General features: G+C 41.8%; 1 protein-coding gene across 1 annotated transcript in view; it reads left to right on the forward strand.

Moving 5' to 3' along the window:
* Window positions 1-7,045: 7,045 nt before the first annotated feature.
* Window positions 7,046-15,891, forward strand: part of ABCA1 (ATP binding cassette subfamily A member 1) — a 181,829-nt gene continuing 172,983 nt past the window's right edge. Inside the window, exons 1-2 of the mRNA XM_068553820.1 lie at window positions 7,046-7,123; window positions 13,696-13,757. The gene's annotated coding sequence lies outside the window, so the exon portion shown is untranslated. The remainder of the gene's footprint in view (window positions 7,124-13,695; window positions 13,758-15,891) is intronic.

The raw sequence follows: 15,891 nt of genomic DNA on the forward strand, positions 1-15,891 counted from the left end.
TTTCCTCACCACAGTTTGTAACTAGTTTTTATAAAATTATTTCTTTAATGGCTCTTTCTCCCACTAGACTATGAACAACATAAGGCAGGGGCTATGTCTGTTTTGCTCACTGTTATAGCCCTAAGACCTAGCAAAATGCCAAGCAAATGGTGAAATACTATGTATTTGATAAATAAACAAAGCATCTATGATATACATCAGATTTAAATATTAGATTAAAAATTATGGTACAGGATGTTGATAGTGGCAGAGGCTGTGTGTTTTGGGGCGGGTAAACAAGGAGTATATAAGAACTCCTTACCCTGAACTCAGTTTTGCTATGAACATAAAACTGCTCTAAAAAATAGTCTATTAAAATTTTTTAAGCTATTATGCAAAATTTCAAATGTATACAAAATTAGAGAGAATAGTATAATGAATGGATCCCCATGGACCCACCACCTTAGATCTTAGTATCATTTGAATGTTCAGGGTGACTAGTGAAATAATTTCTTTTTAAATTGACTTCAGATTTTACAACTGACATAAGAATAAAATGACTGACATTTATATATTCTGTGGAAATTACAAATGATAATTTTTTAAAAAGCATAATAAATATGTCTTCACGTTTGGGACTTTTTAGTACCTAAAGGGTCCTAGTGCACTCTCACAGCTATCTGATTTCATAGGGCACATAGCATTGGCCACTTCACTATGTCATTTGGACATGAGAATGCACTGGTCCCCTCAAGAGCATTTGAAATCAACATGAAAACCCTAATCATTCCAATGACCACTCACCCTCACACTTCAGCACTTTTAGGCAAAAGCAAAGACGATTAGCCGCTGTGAGTTACACACACACACACACACACACAGAGCTTTGAAAACAGAATGACTAAGATGTTTACCCAAAGAAATACATACAGTTTCTTGAATGTGTTGGGCTGCTTCCCACCCCCTAGGTCTTTTCACTTGCTGTATCTCTGTCTAGGTGATACCCCTGGCTTGATCCAGTGGACTCCCACTCATTCTTCAGCTCTCAATTCATGACCCCTCCCCTGAGGGGCCATTGCTGATCTTCCTACTCTCCCCCTGACATAGATGGCCTTCTTTGTGTTCCAGTATTATCCTTTGCTAACCTCTGACCCTATACTTGATTTACGTTTTCTGTCTTCCAGTTGTCTGTAAGCTATGTGAGAACAGAACCATTGAACTGTATAGAGAAGCATTATAATGTAGGAATTAAGCAACAACATATAAGCTTCAGAGTTTATGAAACCTGGCTTCAAATTATGATCCCAGCACCTGGGAAGCCTTATGCAACTGACTGTGAAGCCTTAGGCAACTAAGCTGAGCCTTTGTGAGCCTATGTGAGCTTTTGTCACATTTTAAGTGACGATACTAATACCCCCATCGCAGAGTTGTCATAGGGTTATGAGAGATTATGAACATAAAGCATTTAGAAAAATGAGTATCAAGGACATAGTTAATGCTCAATATAAATATGTTGAAAGAAAGAAAAAGAAGGAAAGGAAAGAGAAAAGGAAAGAGGAAGGAAGAGGAGTGAAGGCCCACGCAAAAAACAAATGGATGAAAACTCCCCACAATTGTTAACCATTTCTAATCTTGAGGATTGCTCTCCTCTATTTAGTTACAGCGAAATTAGAGGGACTTTTACATTTTGAAGCTGAAATTCTTCCAGTGCACTCTGCCTTTTATGAAGAAAAACATGCTTTTTAATTCTTTTTAAGCCATTATTCTGAGGGGGAATGCACAGATTTGCCTTTCCATCGGCTGATGTGATTTTCATCTTTCAACTGCTCGTTTGTACCCTTGGGCTCATTCATTTTTTTTTTTTTTAATTAATTAATTAATTTATTTATTTTTGGCTGTGTTGGGTCTTCGTTTCTGTGCGAGGGCTTTCTCCAGTTGTGGCGAGCGGGGGCCACTCTTCATCGCGGTGCGCGGGCCTCTCACTGTCACGGCCTCTCCCATTGCGGAGCACAAGCTCCAGACGCGCAGGCTCAGTAGTTGTGGCTCACGGGCTTAGTTGCTCCGCGGCATGTGGGATCTTCCCAGACCAGGGCTCGAACCCGTGTCCCCTGCATTGGCAGGCAGATTCCTAACCACTGCGCCACCAGGGAAGCCCATGGGCTCATTCATTTTTGATGGGCTTCATAGCCTTTATTTATCTGAAAATTATATTTACTGGGCACCTACTAGTACAGAGAATTACAGCTAACACAATATTGAAACAACATGGTCTTTTCAACTTTGCTTTCTTATCACCCAGGAGTTGGCAACACTAAGTGTGTGTGAGGTGAAGTGGTGGCTTAGATGACCCAATGTGTGTAGCTCATGTACTTGGGCATCTTGTTTCTGGAACAGGGGCTCTGAATAACAGGTACTTTTATCTTTCTCAGAAAAGCTCAATTTTGAGCTCCTGCTATATGCCCGGCACTGCTGTAGACATGACAGGGAACAACAAGGGAAGTAAGACTCAACTCCTGCCCTCAATGAGCTGACTACTGAGTAGGGGGAATTAGACACGAAGATAAGAACAAGCTAAAGAAAATGTCACAGGAGAAACACAAGAAAGTGCTTGAGGTTTCAAAGGAGGGAAAGGGTATATCAGGTTGGAGATATTACAAAAGACCTTACTTGCTCATCCATTCATCCATTCAATGAAAAATATTTATTAGGTGCCTATTATAAGCCAGGCACTAAGGTAGCTATTAAGAATAAAAGATAAATGACCCAATATTCCTAACCTCAAAGACTTAATAATAAAGTGGGAGGGACACATATGTAAACAAACGATAACATTCCTCCATTCGTTCATTTATTTAACATTTATTATCTGTTAAGTTCCAGGCTCAAGGATGAAATAAACATGGTCCTTCTGGTAAAAAGAACCCATAATATAGTTCAGGTGATAGGCGTATAAACAAAAAAATTCAATCCAGTGTGTTAGGTGCCAATGTTAATTGTGAAATCAGAAGGTGGAGGGTGAAGGGACAGTTAATTCTTTCTGGGGTTAGGGAAATCTGAGGGAAACACAGTGGAGGGGATATTAGAGGATGAAGGACTTTGCCAGGTAGTTGTAAAGAGGGAGAAGGGTGTTTGAGGCCGGCTGTACAACCTGGCTGGAATAAGAAGCAAGAGTTGAGATGTACTGGAGATGGAGGCTAGATTGTGGAGGGCTTTGAAGCCCTGCAGCTAGAAGAATGGAATGTCAAGGAACTTGTTAGGAGACCAGAAAGATAAAAGCATTCAATTAGGAAGAAACAGCATTCCTCAGGAAGAAGTTTCCTCTTCTTGGATTTTGATAGGTGCAAATAATGGAGAGAAGGAATTCCAAGAAGAGAAAACAGCTTGAGCCAAAAGCAGAAAGCTCACACATACATACAACTGAAGAGAGTAGTGAAAGCCTATGGGAGCAGCTTTTCCTGTGTGTCTAATTCCAGACATGCCATGTGTCTGGCCCTGACTCTGACCACTGTACAAATTAACACAGCAGGGACAGCCCCCATTCACTCCTCTCTCTTCTTCAAGGTTCAGTCTTGGGGATTCAGACTTTTTTGAAGTTAGGAGACCAAACTTGTTTTTAAGGCCGCCAGATCACATGGCTTTAGAGCACTGTGACAGAAAGGGCCCTGAGGCTCCAATGCAGCCTGACCACTAGACCCGGCTCCTCCTTCCAGACTGACCTATACCAAAGCCTCTGCCCCACGTTGGCGGCTGGGGAGGCCAAAAAGCAGCATGCCTGTTTTCTCCTTCTGAGTTTGGAAGTGACTGAGAAATAAGACTAGGAGGCAGACCGCTGGAGATCAAAATATCAGCTTTATTTATTGATAAAGCTGACCTGCAGCCAGCTGGGTTCCTGAAATGCCCCTCCTGATCTTTTCCTACCCTTCAAAGCTGGCTTAGCCACGCTCACACGGCAGAACAGAATGCAGGTGTCCTGTAGACAGGCTGGCTGTAAAAGGATACACAGAGAGAGCAAAGGCAGGGGTAGAGTCACCAGGCGGGTAAGTCACTCCTTCCCTTGGGGCAGGGAGAAGCCGGAGAGTTCCTTCATACTTTTCCATTTCGGGGAAGTGACTTGGAAATTCTCTTCTTTCCGTGGAATGTGAGAAGCAGGGAATGACTATGGACGCCCCCCTGCCCCCCGCATCCCACCAGACACACTCACACTAACTTCACCTTTTTTGCCTTGTAGGATTTTTATTTTCTACTGCCCAACTAAGCACTTAGCTATTTACTCCGAAGTGGGAAATCTTTCTCTCAAGCCTGCAAGCTCCTTAAAGTCAGAAGGCATCATCTGGTGTTTTTTTTAAAAAATCTCTTCCCTCTCACAGAGACTAGGAAGAAAGACAGAAGGGAAGGAAGGAGGGAGGAAGGGAGGGAGAGAGGGAGTGAAGGCAGGAGGGAAGAGTAGCCCTAGGCTGTGCTGACTCTGACTGGCTCCTCAGCTTTCCCAGCTCCAGCTGCCCCCCAGGCTCTCTGCTCCCACAGTTGGAGTCAGAGTCTTTAGCGCAGGCTTTGGGACCCATCCTGAGGGCTTTGACTCCTGACCTAGTCTCAGGTCACCCAGTTCATAGAGTGGGGCTCCTGCTGCCTGCAGCTCAGTCCCTGCCAAATAAATGTCTTGCTTACATTCTGCTTATTCCAAGTGGCCCTTCTGGAGGTTGAGTTCTCTACCAGAACCTTCACTCTTAAGGCAGAATCCTTGTTTCTGGCCTCCTGCGCTGCCTATCTGGGCTGATTCTGCCCCTGACAGGGTGATGCTCCAGCACCCTCTTCCCTCTTCCCAGGCTCCCCCTTCTTGATGAGCCCTTCCCTGACCATTTGTACTATTCTCAGCAAGTCTTGCTGCGTTTTGAGCCTCCAACTTCCCTCTCTGATTTGGCCTGTTTGTTGTCGCGAGATCCCTGGCTCTGACTTCAGGAGGATGATTTCCTTGAACAAGCACAACAGCAGTAACACACATCCCAATTAGGGCTGTCATTTGAAGGAGTCACCTGGGAAGTTTGCATTACACGTCTAGTCCAGGGATGCTGCTATTGTTCCACTTTGTATGTGGGGGCACTAAGGCTGCGGGAGCTTTGGAACCCACTGAGACCACACATCAAATTCCAGGAGCAGCTGAAACCTCCCCCTCTGCTCTCCTTCCATGTGATTCTCCTTCTGAGGAGCTTACAGGCCACAGAAGTGATCTCATAACTCTATAGCAGTAGTTGTTCATCTTTTTTAAATCATGGAGTCCTTGGGGAATCTGATAAAAGCTAAAGACATGATCCCTCAGGAAAATACACATACACTCAAAACTTCCACACACACCAGGATGAGAACCCCTATAAACAAACAGACAAACAAACACCTTCCCCCAAATTTCAACATCTCTTATGCAGCATGATTGCCTTCCTCATCCTCTAGACTTTCATCCCAAATAACTTCTGGCTGTTCCCAAATATCAAATCCCTGAAGGAACGAGATGTTCCTTCCAGTGCTGAGGAGGTCCAAAAGAATGTGCTGTAAAACTCAAAAGGCATTTCCACAAAGAGCATTCCAAAGATGTCTGAAGAAAGCCAGGGTCCCTGGAAAGCACGGCTTCTCCAGATGACCACCTGGAAGAGGGTAGCATCTGTGTTCCTGTCCTGGTTGGCTCTTAAACAATCAGTCCCTTTCCCTGTCAGGCAAAGCTCACAGAGAGGCTTTGGTGTGATAACTTCCCATCTGCTAAGTCAATGAGGGGCAATTCCAAAGCTTAGAGGATACTTCCTCCATGCAGCCTCAGGGGCCTCTCCAGGCAGTTACATGCTTCTTCCTTCCTGTCCCAAAGCTTTGTGTAAATCTGCGTCTCTACTCTCATCTCTACCTCTGCCAACAGACTTTGAGCACAGACCTGAATGGCAGACACTGGAGTCATGCATGTCATCACTGGACATTTACCAAGAGACCACGATGTGTTAGCACCGCAGACACCATGGTGAAAAAACCAGTGCTGCAGACTCTCAAGAAAGGCAGACAAACAAGACGTAGCATGCCTAATGCTATCCTCTGGGAAATACAGGGTGCTTTATGGTTCAACCTGTCTTTGGGGACGGGCACCTTTTAAGCTAAAATGTGATGTATATCTTTCCAGAGCCCAGCACAAAGTATGTGTTTAATCTTAAACATCTCCCTCAGCAAAATCCTCTGTTTGCTGGAGGGCTCACTTGCTGAGGGCAACTGCTCACTAATTTAAGAGAGGCTGTGGTGAACCCGAGCTTGACCATTCGGAAAGGCAACTTGCATCAGGTTCAGCTGGTTACCTCCTTTAGCTGTTTGTGAGACATTTGTGAAGTGGTGGAAAAAGCAGTGGATTTAGAACTCCTGGAGGCTGTGGTCCTGAGGCTTTGTCACCAACAACTACATTCGTGAGTTCTTGGGTCACTCGGTGTCTTTTCGTATATTGATGTCACCTTCCAGAGCAAAGGAAGCTATGAAAGCCCTGTTCAAACTTAAACGCGTAATCTTTCTATCTATCCATCTATCTAATCTATCACCTAGCTGGTTCCAGCTTCGCAGGAGGAGGGCGGGGTGACTGTAAATTTCAGAGACCTGCCGAGGGTATTGCTTTGTGGGGCCTGTGCCTCAAGCCTTTTGCTGCCTCACATGACATGGATTTGGCAGGGAGGGGGCGGTTTGAATTCCAGGCGGGCTAAAAGGGCTTGGCTGAGAGGCTCTAACAGATTTCACAACACAGCAGAGAAAGGCTTCCCAAGGAGAGATGGGAGAGGGCGGGTGTGCGTGTGGCTGCAATTCTGCACGTTGGACAAGGGCTGGAGATGGGAGAGTCCTGAACGGCAGGATGAGGTAGGGCGAGAAGACAGTCGGACAGCTCCCCTTATCTCCCTGCTGACAACCGCACTCCCGCAAGCCGTACCACCTCAAACTGGCCTAGGGCCCTACCTCTGTCCCCCGCCCCCCAACGCGCCCGGAGAGGTGCGGGTGGAGCAGGTCGGCTTGCGCATGCGCGCCGCTGCGGCCAAACACTGAACAGAGCCCATCGCCTCTCCTTTTACCTCCTGTTGTGCCTCGGGCTAAATCCACAGCCGCTTCAGAAGTCCGTAGGCGGCGGGACGCGGTGGAGGTAGGAAGAAAAGAGTCAAGAAACGCTTGGGCCTAGAACTACAACTCCCAGCAGACACCGGGTCGGCCACGCCTTCTTGTGGGCGGGCCCGAGGGTCCCCCGCGGCTTAAAGCGGCGAGATCTCCTCGCCGAAACCGCTGGACGCTGAACGCGCGCTTTCTGTCCTGAGCTGGGCAGAGTAGGGAAGCGGTGGTGTCTTTCCGTTTTTGCCACTTTGTACCTGAACTAGCAAACACCACAAAACAAATAAACTACAGTCAAGCGCGTTTAGAGGCTTCTCTCAGGTTCGGCAGCTTGTTGCTCCTGCTTCACAAATTCTGAATTGTCGATTTAGCAAATGAGAACCTAAAAAATAGCTCGTTTGTTAAATTTCTGTAAGATGAATTATTTTCCCAACCATGTAGGAGCAACTTTATTTTCTAGTTTGCAGGTGGCAGTGGCTGATGTTTAGTCTCACTTTTTTTTTTTTTGTAAAGACCCAATAAATAAGAGGGGACTCTTAAATCTTGCAGTAAATCATCCTGAAAAAGTAAAAGCTTATTTGTTGATTTGATAAATGTTCTACTTTAATTTTCTAAGTTTTAACTTTTGTAATGAAGTGTCTTTAAAATGCAGCATACTTGAAATTATGTTTTAAGGTGTAGATTTTAAAATCTACTTTTAATTGTAACCTAATCTTTGAATAGGATGTAGAGGGGTGAGGTTTAAAACTGCTACTCTTTGCTTCTTGCTGTAGGGAAGAGAAAAGTGATGACCATTAGCATGAGGAATAGCTACCAGAATAGTGTTACTGGGGTCCTAGGTCCTCATGACTATATTGGGTTTCTTGAACAAAGTAGTTTCTTGTATTAAGAACTGACAATTTTACTGGGTTAAGGCACTAAAATTTAAGAACTTTCCTTTTCTCTTCCTACCTCAAGTTCTAACCCTGATTTCTCACAGCCACTAATAAGCCACCTCCAAATGCCAACAATGAACTTTTGTTTTTTGCAAACAAATACATTTTAAAGGCCTCAAAGCGAATCAGTTCAGAACTTGAATGCAGAATAGTTTTAGAGTTTTTGGGGGGTAGGGGCATGTCTCAACTTCAGCCTGCTGAGATTTATGATTATGTATGCTTTCAGTCTGTGTAGTGTGGCATTTGAGGATAATATGAAATTGGCCAACTTTGCCAAAAATTAACAATCTGTGTAATTTTTATTTGTTCTTTGTGTGGGGGGAGCTCAGCAATAGGCATACTGAAAACTGGTAATAATAGTTGGTGTATAGCGATTTTTGAGAAGACTAGAGTGTAGCTATTGTGCTCTAAACAAACCCTCCATACATTCTGAAACATTAAATAGGGGAGAAAGCAATACTTGTGATATTTGGTAATATTTAAAATTTCCCCAGATCTCAAATGTTCTCTTTATAGTCACGAACAGAACATGTTTTCTGGCTATCAGCTCTTCTATTAAACATTCAATTTATCAAGTCTTAGCCAGCAGAGTAAGACAAGAAAGCATAAGATATAAGACAATGTTATTGTGTACAAGAAAATTTCAGGAGAACGTACAGACAGAGTATTAACACTTTTAAGAGAAGGCAGCTGGAAATAAGGGCAATATATAATAATCAAATTTATTCCCATTGCCACCAACAAAGGACAAACATCAATTTGACAAAAGATGCCACTTACAGTAGCAACAAAAACATTAGGAACCTACAATAAATCTAAAAAAAAGATGTGCAGGATTTTAATGAAGGGAAGTATAACACTTTGTTGAAAAACATTAAGAAAACATTTATAAATGGATGGATACATTGTGTTCATGGATGAAAGGACTCTATATTCTTAAAGCTGTCAATTCTGCACAAATCTATACATTTAATGTGACCCAAATCAAATTCTTATTGCATTTTCAGTGTATGTATGTTTACATACACTAAGTAAATATTTAGTGTATTTAGAATTCTGTGTGTGACTTGACAAGCTTATTCTAAAATTTATTTGGAAGATCAATGGTTCATGAATAACAAATTTTTAAAGAATAAGGTGGGGGCCCTACTACATATCAAGACTTCTTATAAAACTGTAGTAATAAGACAATGTGGTATTGTTGCTGGAATAGGCAAATAGAGAACAACAGGTCAGGGCCTGTGCATATAGGAGGACTGATGTGATATGTCACTGGGAGAAGATGGACTATTCAATAAATGGCGCTTAGAACATTTAGTTAACCACATGAAAAAAAAAAACCTCTCTCAACATACTAACTAAATAAACAAATAAATACATTCTGGTGGATTAGAGACAAATTTGAAAAGCAAAACTTTAAAAATTTTAGATGTTCTGCTATATATCTTTATGAACTTGGTCTAAGAAAGGATTTCTTAAACAAGCTACATAAAGTTTAAACCATGAAGGAAAAGATAGGTAAATCTGTGTATATTAAAAACAAGTAAGTGGGAATTCCCTGGTGGTGCAGTGGTTAAGACTTGGGCTTTCACTGCTGTGGACCTGGTTTTGATCCCTGGTGGGGGAACTAAGATCCCACAAGTCGCACGGTGTGGCCAAATAAAATAAAATAAAATAAAAAATAAAAGCAAGTAAGCAAACAACAAAACTTTTGTACATTAGAAAACACAAGTGAAATGGCAAGGCACACACTGGGAAGACATTTACAACTCAAAGAGAGACAAAAGATTAGTATTCAGAACATTTAACTACTAAAAATCACTTAAAACGAAGACAAATGTTACAATGTAATGATACAATATAATAGTGAACTAAGGTATGACTGGGCAATTCCCAGCAGAGGAAAACCGAATGGCTGATAGATAGTGAGAAGATGTTCAACCTCCCTGGTAATCAGGGAAATACTAATTAAAACAACAAGAAGACGTCATTTCACATTTATCTGATTGGAAAAATTAGTAAGACCAATAATATCCAATGTTGTCAAAAATGTCAAGCAACAGGAACTCTCATTTACTGCTGATGTTAGTGTAAATTGGTTGAGTTTGACAGTATCCTGAAAAGTCAAGATTACAAAGCAATTCCACTTTGGACATACGTTCTAGAGAAACTCTTGTACGTATGCATAAAATGACATGTTGGAAAATATTCATAGCAACAACAATGATGATAATCCAAAATAGAAAACAATGAAATTGTCCCTCAAGAGAAGAATGGATGAGTAAGCCAAGTCATTCAGTGGAATACTATAAAGCAGTGAAAATGAATGAATTAGAACTGCATTATCAACATGTATAAATCTCAAAAAACATAATTTGTGCAAGAAGAACAAGTTATAGAATGATGTATACAATGTCAGCATGTTACCATTTACAAAAAGTTTGGAACATATGAAACAATACTAGTTATTGATTATGGACACTCATATGTAGAGAAACTATAAAAAAATACATAGGATTAATGGACACCAAATGCAAGGGGAAGGAAGGAAGTAAAATTGGAAGGAGCTTCAAATGTGTCTATAACATATTATTCCCTTATTTCTTGAAATTGTCCATTAAAAAAAGGGAAGAAAAAGATGGACTGCCCTGTCTGGTGAACTGAAGTTACACTTACATTTTCAAATAACTTTCTGAGTTTCCTTTATAATTCAATCCAATGAACCATCACTCTCTCTCTGTAGGACCCCTTGGCATAGAGGACTAAGGCATGGCGGGGTCTTGCTGACAGCCATCTGCCCAGCTTTCTATCTCCACATTTCTACAACGCAGTGGGACTAGTGGAGATAACATGCTTAGCTGGCACTGAGGAGTTTAAATCTGGCTGAGAATCCTTATTCTAGGAGCAGGATGGGTGCAGCCTGAGAGCATGACTCTCTCCCGCTGATCTCTGGTGGATGCCAATAAAAGCTGCCGTTTTAAGCACTTAAACACCTTATCTCTCTGTAGGCATCTTCCAATCAAAATGGGCAAATTAATCTATTGAATCCCAGATGCTAGTGGGATGGCAGCTGAGCCAAATTCTTGAATGAGGGTCTCTTCCCCCCTCTTTAATTGGTTTTCAGTTTTAGAAAAGGTACTTTTGGGGGTAGGCAAAATGGGTGAAGGTGGTCAAAAGGTACAAGCTTCCAGTTATAAAATAAATAAGTCCTGGGGATGTAATGTACAGCATGATGACTATAGCTAATAATATCGTATTGTATATTTGAAGGTTGCTAAGAGAGTAGATCTTAAAAGTTCTCATCACAAGAAAAAAAATTTTTTGTAACTATGTATGGTGATGGACTTATTTGTGGTGGTTATTTTGCAACATACACATATATCAGATCATTATGTTGTACACCTGAATTAATATTACGTTATATGGCAATTATATCTCATTTTTTAAAAAGGTGCTTTTAGAATCATTTGTTAAAGGGTTGAAATGACAAGAAAGCCACCTGCAGAGAACATAATATACCTTGCTTTACTAAAGATACTTAATTGTGAAAATTCAATTTGGCTGAAAAGTTTTAATCCTTGTTTTCTTATTATTTTGGCAGCACACAGTCACTATCATTGGCTATTGAAAAGGGTATCCAGTCTTTTTTTGCCCAAAACAAGAGCACTTCATAGGACGTATTGGCTCTTTACCACCTTCACCTTCATACCTTGACTCACAGGTCCTCCTGGATTCTCAAGTGATGCATATGACCTTGGAATGCTTTTCCATTTATCAGCAAACAAAGCTTATTAATTAGCTACCCACACTGGCACAATGCTCCATTGAGCACCTGATAGATAAGTTTTAAAAAGACACTGTCTTTGCCTCACAGGGCTATAAACTTAAGTAGTGCCAGTTGTACAGGCTGTTGGCTCTTCATCTTTGACCACACTGTCACTGCTCACCCCTTCCTAACCTCCAGATTGCTGGAGATGTTTGAGTCCAGGACTGTAGGGTCTCCACCACCTCCCTGAGCCATGAAGCAGGCATTCACTACATGCTTTGGCTGAAGGTGGTAGGAAAGAGCTTCTCTGTCTTTAGGAAGCGTCTACTAAGCCTTTGCCATGGGCAATTGGCTTTTTAACTTCTCAGCTGTTTTTTTTGTTTGTTTTTCTTTTTAATTTTTTTTACTTTTTTCCTTTTAATTTTTAAAGTATAGGTGACAGACAATATATTAGTTTCAGGTGTACAACGTAGTGATTTAACATTTACATACATTACAAATAGATCACCAAAAGTCTAGTAACCATCTGTCACCATACAAAGTTAGTACAGTATTACTGACCACATTCCCTATGCTGTGCATTACAACCCCATGACTTATTTATTTCATAGCTGGAAGTTTGTACCTCCTAATCCCCTTCACTTAGTTTGCTCAACACCCCTCCCACCTTCTCAGCTGGTTTTAATCACATGGTTTTCTATGGGCAAAAAGCCGGCTATAGCTTGTTTCCATAGAGTTGCACCCAGGGAAGGGGAAGTAGTCCATTTTAGACCACAGTATAGAGTTCCACCAAGCAAAAGTCACAAAGGCAGGACCCGGAGCTAATAACCGCCACCCCCCCCACCCCCGCCACGTACACACTTGAATTCATTTTATGGGGCTTTTTCCTGTAAGTAATAAAGCCACAAAGCATTCACCTGCGTAAACATGATTAAGCTCTAGTATCATACAACTGAAATAAATACCAGCAATTTAGAGAAAAAAAGTTCTTGGTTAACAGAGATATGATAAACACAGTTTAATATGAGGATTCGATTTCCACCAAAAAAGGAGAGTGATGGTCTTAAGAGTGGGTTTCTATCTTCCAGCTTGTTACTTTAGTTAATCAATTTATAGCCCAGGCTGCCTCTCTCTTGGTGAGCCTGGCTTCTGTGGTTTCAGACTCCCAGGCAAGTGAGGAGAAGGACTTAGCTCTCTCGAGGAGTTGATGTGGTGGGCCTTTCTAGTTTGAAAGAACAGGCAGTCAGGCAACTGTTACTGAGGGTCATGGTGACTTGTGCAGCCGTGTGTGGGGTGAGAGGGGGCCTGTCAGCAAAAGGCACTGGATGCCCCGTCATCTTCCCAGGAAGTTGTGAGAATTCGGTTTTATTTCTCTATTTTTTGCTGGTGGAATGTAAAGTATTATTAGTCATCAGATGCCAACTCTCCACGTGCATGGTGGACTCCATGGTGAATGGGGGAGGGGAGAATTTATGTCTTTGGTTTCATTCTGCCATTTAGAGAGCTAGGAAATTAAATGGGCTTCACAGCATGGTCATTTCTGATTTGCAAACACTCTATTCATGTGACATAAAAAAGAACAATTTCCTTCTTTCTTTTCTTCTTTCCATTTTTTCTCTCCCCTACTTCTCTCCCCCCTTCCTTCGCATTCACCTAATCATCCATCCATCCACCCAACCGTCCACCCAATATTGACTGAGTACTTTCTATGCACCTAGCTCCTTAGACCAGTAGTTATGTCCAGGAATAGAGAGGGTGGAGGCCTATTCAAGGGCAGGGGCAGTGGGGATAGAGGGTATGGCAGAGAAATGAGGGAGTTGACAAGACATGACATCCAGTAGTAGGTGAAGGGTGGTGATGGAGTCAAAGATAACTTCTGACTGGAAGCCTTCCCCCCCCATTTTGCAGAGTTCTACAGTCTCTGCCAGTAACTCTGGAACTTGGGTACCACCTGAAACAAACAAAATGTGGTAAGTACTGCAATCTTTCTACATGTAATTTATAATGCATAGACATGCCACCCCAAGGTTCTGCTAGGCAAAGTTTCACTTGATATCTATAGTCAACCAATATGCTACCACACAATGATTGTGTGTCAGTTTACATAATTAAAAGCTATAAGAAGCTTAAATGGCTGAAAAGTATAAATTTTAACTAAATTTTTGAATTCCCAAAATCATATAAGAAAAACTAGCAAAACACAGAACAATCAGATAGTCCAGGAGACCAACTCTAAAGACAGAGAACATTGATGAAAGAGAGAAGGTATTGGAAATGAGACACATAAAAATGCCCTGGGGCCAGTCATATAGAAATGCTGAGGGCAAATCATTAGCAAACCTGGAAAAGCATTACAATAAATATTTGTTATTACAAAGAACACCTCAATGCAGGGGTTAAAAGTGTACACTAAAGATTGTCACAGTAGGAGGATTTCTCTGGACCGTCTGTTTCAGGCACTTACTCTATCATAAGAGCTTTTACAGGAGACACAGGCAGAGCTCACAGCGCAGAGAATATGCACAGGAAGACAGCTCAGTACAGACATCTCTATGTGGCTGAATCTAATCACAAACAACCATAGGTTGCTCTCTCAAGAGCCTGATTATTGAACTCATTCAGTGCATCTAAGAACATAACTGCTAATTTTGCTTATAATGAAATGCATGAATAAATAAATGCATTAATACTCTAGTAAAATCTATTAACGTATGATGGCTGGTGGAGGTGCAAAGCACCAGAGGAGGACAGGGAAGGGAGAGTATTCAGCTGGGAAGGGCTGTGGTACCACACTGGTTTTTACCCTCCGTGTCCCGGGAAGTGGCTCAGATATTTACACCGGCCAAGGAAGACTGATATTCTCCCCCTGCATGTTCTGCTTCCTAGGGCAGGCACATCTAGTAATTTCAGAACAATTTCTAGTAATGAGAATGAAAGCAAAAATAACAAGAGAGGGGAATGCAGCTAGCCGAAGTGGAAGGTAAGTCACCGGAATCCCAATCCAGCAGTCTTCCTTCTACCTCACACAGCAACTTAAACTCTTGCTTCATTTATTTTTATATACATCAAAATTCACTCTTTTTAGTGTTCAGTTCTATAGATTCTGAAAAACACACAGAGTCATGCAACCATCACTAAAATTAAGATGCAGAACCGATCCATCGCCCCCCAGAGTACCCTGTGCTGCCCCTCTATAGTCAACCCTTCCTCCCACCTTTAACCCTGGAAACCAGTGATCTCGTCTCTGCTCTTTAGTCTTTTCCAGAATGACATGCAAGTGGAATTATATAGTAGCATAGCAGCTTTTTAATTAGGGGGTTTAAAACAAAGTGAACCAACAAGAACAAAGCCAGAGCCTATTCCCTGAATATTCTAGTCAAGCAAAATTTACTGTGCCAGACTCCTCACATCTTCCTAATGCTTCTCAAAATATTTTTCGTGATTGAAGCAACTTTTGTTTCTCTTTCTCCCGGTCCCAACCCTCAGTCTGCTTAAGAATTTGGGGGCAGCTTTGCAGTTGTTTCCTGTGTGGCGATGATTGTGTGTTTGACTCTACAGAGGAGACTGGCTTTGCAATATTCTGTCTGGAAAAGAGGCAGTGTTGTGTTTTTCTAGAACTGTTACAAATTAAGTCTGAACTAAAGACGAGAGCTCATTTCATGGAGTTCCATTAGGATTTTCTTGAAAGAGCGCAGACAAGAAGGGTGTGGGAAGCACAGCGAAGCGCATAAAAATTATTAAAACTCTAAGGGTCCTCTTTTATGAAGGTCAACTTCATACATAAAGGTACATAAAATTCCTGAAACATAAAACTGTGAGGCCTGCAAAGGAAAGCCAACACCTGTGGGTTTGTTGGGATGCACACAAACGCCATGAGGCAGACAGGCCAGCTCTAGGCACAGCATGAGTTCATCGCCTAACTCTCCATCACCCTCTCTACTCTGGCTCTTCATGATCCAGCACACATTAACTATAAAAACAAATGGTACGAGAGCTGGATTGTACCTTAAATTTCCTTTGGCTATTATTGGCTATTACTGGTAATAATAAATATTATTATTCTTTATTAAAAATGGGTTCAGGGATATGGATTTGTTTTGTTCC

This window comes from Eschrichtius robustus, chromosome 10, assembly GCF_028021215.1.
Source record: "Eschrichtius robustus isolate mEscRob2 chromosome 10, mEscRob2.pri, whole genome shotgun sequence".
Lineage (NCBI taxonomy): Eukaryota > Metazoa > Chordata > Mammalia > Artiodactyla > Eschrichtiidae > Eschrichtius > Eschrichtius robustus.